This window comes from Taeniopygia guttata, chromosome 1 (assembly GCF_048771995.1).
Source record: "Taeniopygia guttata chromosome 1, bTaeGut7.mat, whole genome shotgun sequence".
NCBI lineage: Eukaryota > Metazoa > Chordata > Aves > Passeriformes > Estrildidae > Taeniopygia > Taeniopygia guttata.
Window position 1 is genome coordinate 97083505 of NC_133024.1, and position 13816 is coordinate 97097320.

The 13816-nt window shown below is 38.1% G+C and overlaps 1 protein-coding gene across 9 annotated transcripts in view; it reads left to right on the forward strand.

Annotated features, from left to right (window-relative positions):
• FRMPD4 (FERM and PDZ domain containing 4) overlaps window positions 1-13816 on the forward strand; it is a 392028-nt gene that overhangs the window by 162692 nt on the left and 215520 nt on the right. The window contains exon 1 of one of the 9 annotated variants that reach the window (XM_072933925.1): window positions 1-13816. This exon is cut by the window's right edge and continues 30416 nt beyond it. The exons of 7 other annotated variants lie outside the window; for them this stretch is intronic. The gene's annotated coding sequence lies outside the window, so the exon portion shown is untranslated. One more of the 9 variants, XM_041718165.2, reaches the window with a different exon arrangement.

The following is a 13816-nucleotide window of genomic DNA, read 5'->3' on the forward strand; positions in this document are numbered from 1 at the left end:
TACATTTATATTTTCTAGTCTGAGACAGCATGGCTGAAACTCTTGATTTAGAGAACTCTTTATTCTCAATTTGTATTAACTCTCCTCAGCCTTTTTTTCTGAGGTAAAATGAGGTTATACATTGTGGTGTGCTATTGTAAAATATATTTTTTGGTTGCTTCAATCATTCTTGTCATGTTCTTCTGTACCCTTTTCAATATGTGGGCACGCAAAGTGGATATTATTCTCTGATGCTGTCTTGAGGAAGCTGCCAGAAAAACAGTTGTCATACAGGCTCTTTATTATTTCAGATTATATGAGATTCTAAGTTTACAGATTTAACTTTAATTTTATTAGGTTTCCTGGTTTACCTAGGAAATTTGTTCCATTTGTTAGCTCTTAATGGTCCCTAAGTATTGTTCATAGCTTTTGTAGATTGAAATTCATAATTAAATGCAGCCTTCATAATTTTCATTTATGTATTTATTTTCCAGTAGATCTCTGGTTCTTTACTTGAGCCTTGTTGTTTATGGAAGTCAAATTACTGTCTTCAGTGAATTGTACCACTGATTTTCCTGGCTTAATTATTTATTATCTGATTCTACACTATCAAATAATTCAATTTTTTCTAGTAATTAAATAAAAATACTGTTGATCATAGCATGTTGTCAATATAGTCAGTGAAAGGTGTTGTGTTGGTAATCACCACTGGAGACCTATTAGGACCTATATTTCTAATCTTGCAAAAAATAATTTTAAATTGGCTTGACATAAACTTTTGCCTTAAATCCATACTGTTTTAGCTATATTCTCATTGGGACGCTAAAACTCCTTCATACTAGTTGATTTATCTACTCATTTCATGATATTAATACTGTGTTTTCAATGTTAATAAAAAGACACCTAAATGTAGAAAAGTACTACTATTAGATTTGTATTTTCTGTGTTGATGCCATTTGGGTTTTGTCTTTTTTTTTTCTTTTATATGTTCCCTGTATTCTTCACACATATATTTGTAACTCTATCACCTACTCTATTAGTGGCTAGCTTTCCCTGTACTTTTCCATGGCTTTTCCCTAGGCAGAAAGATAAAAATTCCAGAGCTCCAAGCCCCAGGTGTACAAGGCCCCAGTGCTGTCTTGGCTCTACCTGGGAACCAAGGCCGAGAACAACTCCGTTCTCATGGACAGAGCACAGTCAGTGCTGAAGGAAGGGCTCCAAAGCAAAGGCTTGACTGAAAAGAATTATATCACCACTTGTCCTGGTGCTGCTTTTTATCAGTTATGCTAATTCCTACAACCTATGTACTCACCCCTGGAGGAAGCAGGATTCTGTAGACATCTTTCCATAACTGTTCCTGAAAACCTTCAAATAAACATCCACTCTTATATTATCTACTTGCTAAAATTATCTAAAGTTTCATTTCCAGGCTGAGCAAAAGGCAACAGTGTTACTATTATAGCTCCATCACTTATTATTGAATCCGCATTACAGCGTTTCTTTTTGTAAAAGCCACTTGCCCCACCATGTTTGTAGCCTCCCTAGCAGCAGGTATATTTTCTGTTCTCTTGAATACATTGTAACTTCAAATTTTGTATGTAACAGAAGGGCATGTTGATTAAGAATCTATTTATAGATGTCATGCTTGACTGAACACATAATTTTTAAGTTTAGTAAAATTGGTTGTTTTAAAGGATTAAGAAAACCTTTTATTTTCCATGTTCAACACTAGTAAAAATCTCTTTAAATACCTTTTTCTTTTCTTTTTTTTTTTTTTTAATTATAGAGTTGATAAATCAACTTTTTTCTTTTTTCTTTTATTTGTTTTTCATTTTGCTTTTTAAAAATAGCCTTTAGGGGTTTTAGAGTATAAGTAATTTTCCTTAAGTCCACCTTCATTCAGTATCCAGAGGTGCCATAAAGTAAGGTTCCTTACTTAGGAAGAGTAATGATTAAACTGCCCTGATATTTTGTGTAGTTTTTGTTGTTTGCAATAACCATGAGATACACTGAATTTCTACTTTGTAAGCAGTGTGAATAATTTGTTTCAGACATGTTAATTACTGGAGAAAAGCCAGAGATAATTTGACATTTCCTATGTCTTGTACACAGCTGATCCTTTGCAATTAGGCTTTCCACAATGACTTCACATGAACCTTCTTTTGAAAATTTGTACTAAAAAATAAGCAGTTCCAGTACTATATTTGTAATATGCAGTCCCTCAGTATAGGCTTTTATTAAAAAAAAAAATTCTCCTTCCTAAGTCATGTGTATGTCTTTAATGTTTTTGTCCCTTTTTTGTAAGCAAAATAGTGTTCCATATTGAGAGAATGCAATTGTTTTCCTTGCAGTAGACTGTACTTCTTGCCTTCCTCCTTTGGCTTACTCTAGGAAATGCATCTCAAACAGCATAAAATGTATTTCATAGTAAGGCAGTCCATTCAGGAGTGTTTTGAATTTGCTGTGTGACAGGTGGTGGAGCTGTGTAGTTAGAATCCAGAAAGATGGACACTGAGAGGTGGACTGACCTTGCTTGTTCTTGGGTTTTAGCTAGGTCCCAGGGAGGAATCAAATTTCAGAAATGGAAGATTTTGAGGTGATGCTTTAGTTAGCATATTGTCAGCTCTCCAGCTGGAGTTGGGGTCTGGCTTACTTGTTCAGGCATTACTTGCCTTTGTGTCTTGAGGGCATCTGCTGCCTCTGTCTTCCTGTGCATCAGTCAGCTGCAGAACATGGATGTCTTCTTCAGAAAGCCTATAGGATTCTAGATGTGTTTTTTGGAGACAAGTGATTCCATTCACCGGCCTGTAGACAATTAATCTTTTCTTAATGTAAATAGTATCGCTTGTTATCTAGTTTACAGAGATGTGAGTAGAACAAAAAATGTCTATTGAATGTTCTTTAAGTTAATGTTTTCCTTTTGATGTCCTGACCTTTTGGCTTTAATTTCATTTTGCATTAATGATGTTCAGGGAGAATGTCCTGAATGTACAGAATGGCTGAATTTGATTGTCATTCCTATGCAATTTTACCACATTAAAAACACATTTTCATTCTCTCAATCATCAGGTATTGAATATGAACAAATAAATACTTTCTGAATCCTCAGAGAGTAAATTTCTGTCTCTCTGAGGTAGGTGTGAGTTTTATACTGAGTGTGTCACCTCTGAGCAGTGTGCATCATTGTGGTAGCTTAGCCATATATAGCACATGAAGTCAGCATGTATGTTACCTCTGTTCCACCACCACTTCAAACAGGAGGTGGTTTGCTGAAGGTCACTCTGCAAGCTGTTGGGCAAGGGAGAAAACAGCCCACAGGTTTTCTGTTCAGCCACGTTGTCTAATTTGGTGGAGAGCCCTTTCATAGCAAGTGGCATGTAGGCTATTTGACAAGAGGTAAATAAATCTTCTCCTATATTGTTAGATTTTGAGTACTAAGGTGTCAGCTGTTAGTCATGATGAGTTCATCTAAACCTGAATTTTTAGCCAAGCAGTGTGAATCCAACAAGACCAAAAAGCAGTAGGAAGTGTCCATGAAGTCCTAAAAATACCACCAAATCACTGAAGATTAAAAGGGACCCACAAGGATCATCGAGTCCGACTCCTGGCACTGTACAGGCCCGTCTCCGAGTCACACCATGTGCTTGAGAGTGTTGTCCAAATGCTTCTTGAGCACTTTCAGGCTTGATGCTGTGACCAGTTCCCTGGGGCCTGTTCCAGTGCCCAACCACCCTCTGTGTGAAGCATCTTTTCCTGGTATCCAACCTAAATATCCCTTGATACAACTTCAGGCTGTTCCCTTAGGACAACTGTCACTGCTCACCAGAGAGTAGAGATCAGTGTCTGCCCCTTCTCTTCCCCTCACAAGGAGATTGTAACTGCAGTGAGGTCTCCTCTCAGTCTACTCCAGGCTGAACAGACCAAGTCACCTCAGCCACTCCTTACAAGGGTTCCTCTCAAGGCCCTTCACCATCCTTGTGGCATGCCTTCGCACACTCTCATAGTTCAATATCTTTTTTATATTGTGGCAACCTCAGCCCTCACGGTGAGGCTGCCCCAGTTCAGAGCAGAGCAGGACAATCCCCGCCCTTGCCCAGCTGGCCCTGCTGTGCCTGATGCCCCAGGACAGGGTTGGCCCTCCTGGCTTCCAGGGCACTGTTGAGTCTTGTTGAACTTGCCATTGATTAGGACCGCCCAGATCCCTTTCCATGGCACTCCTCTCCAGCCTCTCATTCCCCACTCTGTCTGTGTGGAGCACCATCCATGTGCAGAATCCAGCACCTATCTTTGTTAAACTTCAAACAGTTGGGGATTGCCCAGCCCTCTGATTTTTTCAGGTCTCTCTGCAGGGCCTCCATGCCCTTGAGAGAGTCAAAATCTCCTCCCAGTTTTGTATAATATGAGAACTTGTTTAGTGTCCCTTCTAGTCCTGCATCCACATTATTTATGAAGATATTGAAGAGCACAGGGATGGAGCCCTGCAGAACCCCTCTAGAGACAGGTTACCAGTCTGGTGTTGCTCCATTCACAAGAATCTTTTACGCCCAATGCATGAGCCAGCTGCTCACCCATCACATAATTTTTATCCAGCTGCAAACTGGACATTTTGTTGAGAAGGATCTTGGGAGAAGACAGTTTTGAAAGCTTTACTGAAATCCAAAAAGATTATATCAACTGAATTCTCTTGATCACCTAGGTGGGTTGCCTTGTCATAAAAGGAAAATTAGTTTGACAAGCAGGACTTTCCTCTCAGGAAGCCATAGTGGCTGTGACCAATGACTACGTTGTCTTTCAGGTCGTTTTCAGAACCTCCCAGAATAATATTTTCCATGGTTTTACCAGACCCTGAAGGAAGACTGACAGGCCTTTAGTTTCCAGGGTCCTCCTTCTAGCCCTTCTTGAAAATCAGGGCAATGTTCACCAGCTTCCAGTGAGCTGGAACATCCCTGGATTTCCAATATGGCTCAAAACTCATCAAGAGAGGTTTTGTGATGACATCAGCCATCTCTTTGAGAGTTCTTGTATGAATCCCATTAAGCCCCATAGATTTGTAGAGATCCAGATGGAGGAGCAGATCGTGCACAATTTCAGAGTTGACTGGGATTTGATCATTCTTGCAGTCATGGTCCTCTAGCTCAGGGTAATGAGGCCCCTTTGATCCATCATCCATGTTGAAGACAGAAGCAAAGAGAGTCATAAACACCTCTGCCTTGTCTCTGTCCTTGTTTGTGAGGTGACCATCCTCATCATGTAATGGGTTGATGTTGTATAAATTCTTTGATACTGACATAATCTCAGTAATTACTGCCAAGATTATATTTTTTAGAAATCCTCCTCAGTCAGATTGTCTGCAACCATCTTGGCATTCACTTTAAACTACAATACATCTGGCTAAATGTAGTCATGATCCTTTTGTACTTGATAGTAGATCTGCAAATTGATCCAGAAAAGCTTTTAATTAAAATTAAAAAATACAAATGTATTCTTCTAGATTTGCTTTTTAAAGAATCTTTTAAGTAGGGGCAATCACAATCATGAAGGAATGATGCTGGTAACTGTTACAGCTTAATTTAAAGACTGTTGTGAAGAATTGAATGGTGTGATTGACACTGCAGGTAATATATTAAGCTATAATTCACTTTGTTGTATTTAAATAATGTTTTTTGCTATTTAAAAGGAGATGCTCACTTCATTAATCTACATGGATTGACAGTGATGTCATGGATGTGAATGTAAGTTATGTATCACATTTATTATTAGGAGCTTTGTCACTTTTATTGTGACAATGAAAACGAGGAAGAAGACTGAAGAGGCTAGGATAAAATACACAGTTAAATCCTCAGAGACTACTTGTGCATGATTTGGGAATGCTCTTCAACCAAACACCCCCTTGGACATATAATATTTATTATGACTTTTTTTTTCTCCAATCAAATTTCATTCTCTCTGAAGTGTTGGGAACATTTGCCTGCTGCGATGATAATAAGGTCTTAGAATATTAACTGTGTATTAAATGATTTATGAAGTTTTGGAATAAACTAAACACTTTTTTTATAGGTGGTATTGGGTCTTTGTGAGTTCAATAAAAATACAAAGTCAGCACCAAAGACCCCAAACTAAGTGGAATGTCTTATTAATAGACTGTATTTACTGTATCTGGGACCAGATGCAACATGAAGCCAGTGTTACAAAAAAGTCACACTGTGTGTCTGCAGTGTACCCTGTTCATGTCACTCTTTTGGAGCTGATTCGGAGGAGACAGTGGGAAGGGACTTGGGGTTCTGTGAGGATCTGTATTCAATGTAGTTGTTCAGGGAAAAAAGTATGGGACTTGGGCACTTTGTAAGGATGCCTTGTAACAACAAAGTGTAAACACATGAAGTGTAAGCAGCGCTTTATGTATGACATGAAAACTATTTAATTTGTTCTGTTCAGCTTTGGTAAGATATTGTAGAAAAGATGAGGACCAGTTTCAATCCAGAAGGAACAAGAAAATCAAGCTGGAATCTGAGAAATGTTGCCTTATATTGGAGGTCATATTACGAGATTAGTGTTATTAACCCTTGGGAGGCGAAGACCAAGGAGGAACTTAAATACTCAACCATATAAAAATATCATTGCATGATGAGTGTGTATTTAGTGTTTCTTGTGAACATCCAACTCAATGTGGCTAGCATAAAAAAAGTCTTCAGCAGCTCTATATTTCAAAGTTGCTTGTTGCTGAGAACTTCACCTGCTGGAATGTGGACAGGAAAGGGATTCTTTTCAGGGAAATGGGACCAATGGATGGTAATGGGCAGAGACTTAAGGCACCTGCCCTCTTTGAGGTCATGGGCCTACAGGAGAGGTTCCTTCCTGTGGTGCACATGTGCTGGCCTTTCAATCTCACCTGTCCTCTGTGCAACCAGCAGCTCTCCCTGGCCAGTTGTTTGCTATTTGGGATTATGGAGCAGGAGGGAAAATGGGATCTTTGGTTATTTGAAGTGGACAGCTGTACCTGCACTGACAGGTCCTGGTTTTGAGCCTCAGCTCAGTGACTTGCTGTGGTGGAGCGCAGGCAGCCGTATGGCTGGACAGAGATTGTGGAGGTGGATAACTTGCATGCAGGAATAGATCAGGTGTGGGAAAGAAGGTGACACCAGATAAAGAATTACAGGATGGAGGACTAAGGAAAGATCCTGATTTTCAAAAATGAGGAAAATTGGAGTATAGTAGAAGTAACATAAATAAAGTCTTGATGTACTGGTTGGAAGTTACATAAAAGGGAAGGTGAGAGAGGAAGAGACAAATGCAACTCTTCTGATAGAAGGAGCAAAGAGGCAGGAACAGGGATACCTAGACAAGGAGATTGGAATGTCATGAGGGACCTGACAACTGGAAATTAGTGTCTGCTGGCTGGTGAGAGTATGAGTGATTGTAGTTTTCTCCTACTGAAGTCAAATCAGGGCACTTCACGAGCTTGTATACACATTCTCTCACAAAATTGTTTATATTTTATTCATACTTTGGAGGAGGTAATTGGTCCTCTTGTTGGCAGGACTATTAAAATATGTGTCCTGTACTTTGGTTTCTGCTTTAGTGTTGTTCAGTCAGATTACCTGGAACTGCTCTCAGTTCTCCTTTAAAATGCAGTCTTTTGAGGTCAGTAAAATGGTTTGAGGAAGGGAAAATACAAAACTGGATTTGTACCAGTCATTAGTAATTAAGTATTTCTGTTTATCTGCCTTCTCTCTTTAAGAGAAAAATATGCCAGCATTGCTCAAACAACAAATGCTGGAAGAGAAATATTTATTGAATGGATATTTTGTGAGCAGAATTAAGAGCAAAGAGCAAAGGAAAGTTTAGAAGACACTCCATGAATGATGTGGAAGTTACTTAGCAACTTTTAGCATTGCTTTAGCATTGTTTTATAACTAATTAAAACTAATGTATGTAGCTCATGGGCAAAAGAACTAGTAAAGATTTCAGGGGGTTAAAGTGTCCTCTTGTCAGAAGATGTAGTGCTTCGGAAAAACTACCTGTCAATAATTTTTGTGAGAAAAATATCATGCTCTCCCCAGCCTTAGTTTCTGAAAAGGAGTTATTTTACATTAAGCTCTCTGGAATACTCAGGTTGGGTGAAGAGCTGTTTTTTGTAGTACTTGCTAGTCTTGGCTGTGTGACATTGCCAGAGCTGAGCAATTGCAGAGGGCCATTACAGCGGGAAGCACTGAGTATCCCTGGACAATGGACAGGGCCCATGGTCTCTACTGAAGTAGCTTTCTTGCTGGATGTAGATGTGAGTTTGGTTAGATGAAACTCACTTCAGTGTTCTGCAGTTGTGTCTGGTTTTGCTAGTTATGAAGTGAAATTATCTTTGTATTTCAGTTGTAAGTATTAAGATCTAATACCTATTTTCCTCTGCAGACCACAAATCCTCTTCTACCTTTTAAAATTACTGGTTGACCTGCTTTGCACAGGGTACTCAGAGTAAGAAAAGAGTCTCCTCTTTAACTTAAAAAGCCCTTAACACACTTTTAATATCCATTTAAAGAATTACCTTACTCTTTCCTGTTTAGGTTTAGGTTTGGGAAGTTCTTATTTGGTTGGGTTTTTTTGTTTGATTTGAGAGGAAAACAGGTCAACACAAAATACTGTCAACAGAACAATACTGTCCATGTCGTACTGGATTGTCTCTTTATGCCCACTGCCTTGACTAATTGCACTGTACAGGCTGCCTACACCACAGAACAAGAAACACCTGAAGGATGCAGTTTTTGGGAGTTCAGTAAACAATTGCTCAGTACAGAGAGGGGGCAAAGTGAAGGGGGTGTCTGAGGTCTTTCTTATGCTTTCCTTTCTGGTGATCTGTGAAAAGTTTCCCATTCAGTTCAGGAGCTACTTGCTGCAAAACAGTCTCATCCTTCTGTGGTGATAACACTGCTGTCCTTTCTCCTGGTTGGTCTTTCAACAATTGTTCTGCAGTCCAGCTGACTTCTCTTATGGTTGAGTGAAAGGTTAAAAAGAACAGGCAGTGTAAATAGTATATGAATAATAATAGATACCTTATAAAAATGTGTCTGATCTTTTGGAATTGGGTGTAAAAAGAAATTTATAACTTTTTTTTCTTTTTTTCCCCATCAAACGTTGGAAAAAAATGCATCTATTTCTGGTGTAAATTTCATTGTAATATCTGGATAATATATTCCTGGCCATATGATTCCTTTTAGAGTTAATATGATCCTTTTTATCTCTTACTTAAATCAGTACAGGATCTCTGTATTTATGTGTGAATGTTTTAAATGACTGGTGTTGTTTCACTGGAGTTTGTTGCCATTTGGGGTTAAAAGCATTCAATTCAATTTTCTTTTGAGTCTGTAAGATGTTTTGACCGACATTCTCAGCCTGTGTCTTATTTTTCTGTAACTGGATTGTGTACTGAAGTGTACAGACAAGGTGTATAAAACTGAAAGAACCATCCTTACAATAATTATGAATTTACTGAAATGTTCACCATCATAGAATCACAGGATCATTTAGGTTGGAAAAGACTTTTAAAATCATTGTGTAGCATTACTCCGCATTGCCAAGTCCACCACTAAACCATGTACCCAAGTGGCCTATCTACATGCATTTAATATCCAATCTAAACCTCCCCTGGTGCAACTTGAGGCTGTTTCTTCTTGTGTAATCCCATGGGTTTACAGATGAACCAGCACTACTATTAATTTGTTTTGAAAGTTTACTCCCTCATATGGGAAATTCTGCAGGTGCGTGAGACAGAGTATTGTGAGAGTATTGTGTGGGTTCTTTAATTCCCTCTCTGTGCTCTCAGTCTCCAGTGTGCTGACTGCTGTTAGCTATTAATGATGATTTTTTTCCCCATACAAATGCAGGACACTGTCTACTACAAGTAACTTGTGTGTTGTAGCTTGCTTTTAAGGAAAAGTGAAAAGTAACTGTATCTGAAATGCAGTCTCATTTTGCATTTCACTGTTTTTTTCCCTGGGTGGGCATAGACCTGTGTCTAGACACTGGAGAAGTAGTAGCACTTAGGGAAATGCAAATAACTTACTAATAAAGTGTGTAGTTGGAAAAGTTCAAACTCATTTAAGAAAAATGATGGACCAAATAATAAAGTGGAGTGTTGACTGACAGCTAGCATGCATCTGCTTCCAAATTTCAAGCTTACTCTTGTAACAGACAATGCTTAAAATGACTGTAATAGCACAAAATTGGATGAAGATAATGCTTCTGTCTTTGTTCATTTATATTCTGCTTTTGCAGCACTTTGGATATAGCCATCCTATCCTTTTGTAGTCAACCAATTTGTCTGTTGCTGTTTGTGTGAGTTAGTTTTTTTCTTCTTGTGGAAAAGCAGTACATAATGATTTCAGAGGAGAGAGGGAATATATATTATTTTGAAACGATCATTAGTCATCAGGGGACTTAAAATGTTTGGTACCTTGAAGCTTTTTTTGAATTGCTACCTTTAAAAGTTGAAAGGTTTAGCAGGCAGACCATGATGGTCCATAGGATCTATCTACTGGAATTCAGAACAAGTGAAAAGTAAAATGTGGCAATTCTGAAGTCAGTTCTGTGGAGCTACTGAATATTGCACAGCTGAAATCTCTTTTGACTTTCTTGTACAGAGAAGTTCATGTATGTGGAAAAGCTGCAGGGCCGAAGTCTGTGGGTGGCATGAACTGAATTGGTCTCATTGGCTGAAGCAGTTCAGATAAACTGATTTGGATTTTATCTTTAGAAACAGACATTTTCCTGAGCAGAGGAGATTGAAACCTGCTCAAATATTGAATGAATTATGTTAAAATACGTATTTACAGTAATAAATGTTGCTATTTTTCATCTATTAGAGAAGAAAGGTATCTTCTCAATGAGAAAACTGTAAGCAAGTGTTAGAAATAATAAATAAATAAGGTATCTTTTTGGATGTTCTGATCATCTCAAATATATTAGGTGTGTGCACTGGTTTGATTAATTTTTACAGATTCAACACCTGTGTTCTGTGTCTTATTTTGGGTGTGTTTACACCCTTTTAATCTTCACTCATGTTGTGTGAAAGGAACAATTGCAAAATCATAGAATGATGGGGATTGGAAAGGATTTCTGGGGATACCTATTCCAACCTCCCTGCTGCAGCAGGTTCATTTCCAACAGATTGTGCAGGACAGTGTCCAGGCAGGATTTGCTAATCTCAAGAGGCTCCACAGCCTCTCTGGGCAGCCTAATTGCTTAATATTTCCGTCTGCTAAAAGACTTTCCTGGCTGTCAGCAGTGCACACATATGAGGGAATGCTGAAATATTGAACTACTGGAAGAGGTTTGGCAGAAATCAAAGCCTTCTTTCTGGTAAGAATATTTTTTTAACTTCAGATTACATAAAATAGGCCAGAATAGAGCTAGAAAAGTTTGGGAGTTGTGTCTTAAATGTGAGTAAATCTTGAATGTAGTAGTTATACTGTTTTCTAGCAACATAAGTTGTTATGATTTTTCCTGAAATTTTAGTTGCATATTCATCAAGGAGCTGATTTGATGAAGCACTTAAGAATAAGCTTAATTATAAACCTGTGAATAGTCACATTTTTGGTTTTATTTTAATATTGTGAATTTGTTGTGTTCAGTAGCTTTGTTGATTTTTGTGGCATGAAACACACTTTGCTATTGTACTTACTTGCTTTTCTTGTGTGCAAAAAACATTTGTGGGAATTAATCTTTTCTGGGACTAATTTTGTGTGGATTATACTAATTTCCCAATTTTTTTGTAACAGTGGTGTTGCTGAGCTGGTGAGGAGTGCAGAGGGGACAGGTGCCACAGTCCTGAGAAAATAAAACATTTTAAAAAGCGGAATGTGCTGATTTGGTACCTCACTTTCAGCATTAGAAGCAATTTAGGAAGATCTTGTAAACAATTCTGTTGTGGGGTAGATTTTCAACTGCAAACACTTTGCCTCTAAAAATCTAAACACATTTTTTTGGTGTGGTTTTGTGCTTTTTTATTTTTAATGAGTTCATGTCAGTTCCCTTAAATGAATCTTGTCAGGACTTAGGGCAATATTTCCAGTGTTTCACAGGAATAGTTGTAGAACCAGATAATCTACAGACAGCTCATATCTCTGCTATTTATAGCAAAAAATGTTTGGTAAAGTGACTATGTCTTCAGGTTGAAATAAGATTTTAGTTCTGAATTAATCTTTGCTTTAGAGAAACTTGACTTTTTGATCTTTCTAAGGAACCTCTTTAGAAGTAAGAGAGCTTTGAATTCTGACAGGTGACTGACAGACAGTGAAGAAGAGGCACAATGAAGCTTATGTTCCAAAGAAATCTGAAAGGTCAGTTGAATTGAGTGTGGGAATAAACATTTTCCTGCTAATGCATTTTTGAAACATAAGCGATATCAGCAAATAATTCTGGAGAAATCTATTACAGATGTCTTGAGGTGACTCATGAATCATTATCTGATGGCTCTTTCACAGATAAAAAGGCAAGAAAAAGAATGGATGCTACTTGCCATGTTCTAAAATTCAGAAGATTAGATGATGCCACAGAAATGCCAAAAACACTGATTGAAAAAAAAGATTTTGGTTTTTTTTGCATTTCTTTCCTTTAGAAAATGCTGCTTCAGAAGTTTGGGTGCATTTCTTGTCAGGAAAGTAATTGAGATGCTGAGTTTACAGATGCTGCATGACAGGGTAATAGGAGGTGAACCCCAGCGCTTAGACTGGGACAGTTTGAGATGGAAAGTTTTGTGTGGCATCTAGGATAGTGATTCTTTTCTCCCTGCTTTACCATCTGTGAATTTTTTAGGAATTCAGGTAATCCAGCACATCATAGGCTGGCATGGAGCTTTTATGTGATTACTGTATCTAAACTAATTACAGCATACACTTATAATAAAATAAATGCTCTGTTATCAGGAGTTTTAATTGTAAAACTTTGACAGGAAATATTTTGAGAGTACTATAAATGGAGCCCAGTGTAAAATCTTTCTGGGTATGAGAGTAAATACTGACTGGTTTCCCACTTGGAGCACTCTGATTCAAGAAATTAAGCAAGTTGGGCAGTGTAATGGCCTTGTAAGAGAAGAAATTAAAAGAAGGAAAGAAAATAATGTATCTCAAATCCTTTGTTGATATCTAAATCAGAACAGGATTTCTGCTGCAGAGAAGAGTTTATGGCCTGTTTCCTTTCTGTATTGCTCCCACTGATATACTTTTGGTTATGTATTCAAGTTATCTGTTATAGTGTCAGCTAAAGAAACATACTTTCCTTCTCTTATTTGTGCTCTCAAATTTGGCATCAGTCTGTTGGGGCATTTATGCTCAAGTAACTTTGATTGTTGTGAAGCTTCTTGTTTTGGCTATTTTTAAAGCCCAATACCTTGTTCCTTTTGCAGGCTTCATGACTACCCAGCTCTACACAAAAGAGACTGTTTCTTTGTGATGCTGCCACTGATCCCTGACAGATTGTCTATGTGTTTGTGTCCAAGTTTAGCTGAGTAAAAACCTGGCCTACTTTCTAAAGATTTTTTCAGGTTGTAATAAATATGCCAAATTTGGAAGCAGAGAAGATTGTTCATGATGTCTAATTTGCATGCCAATACTTTGAGTGCATTTGCAGATCATTAGGGCCTCTTAGCTGTGCTGGATTGTCTGGGTGGCTTTGGTGCTTTCTTCAATGCCACCTGCTGCTTTGGGAGAGTCTGTTTCATAAGGGAGCTATGAAGACTTTCCACATAACTCTTTGCGCTTTTGAAACTGAGAAAAATTATTTTTTGCCATAGAATCATTATGACTGGGGAAGACCTCCAAGATCACCCATTGACCAAATACCACCATGC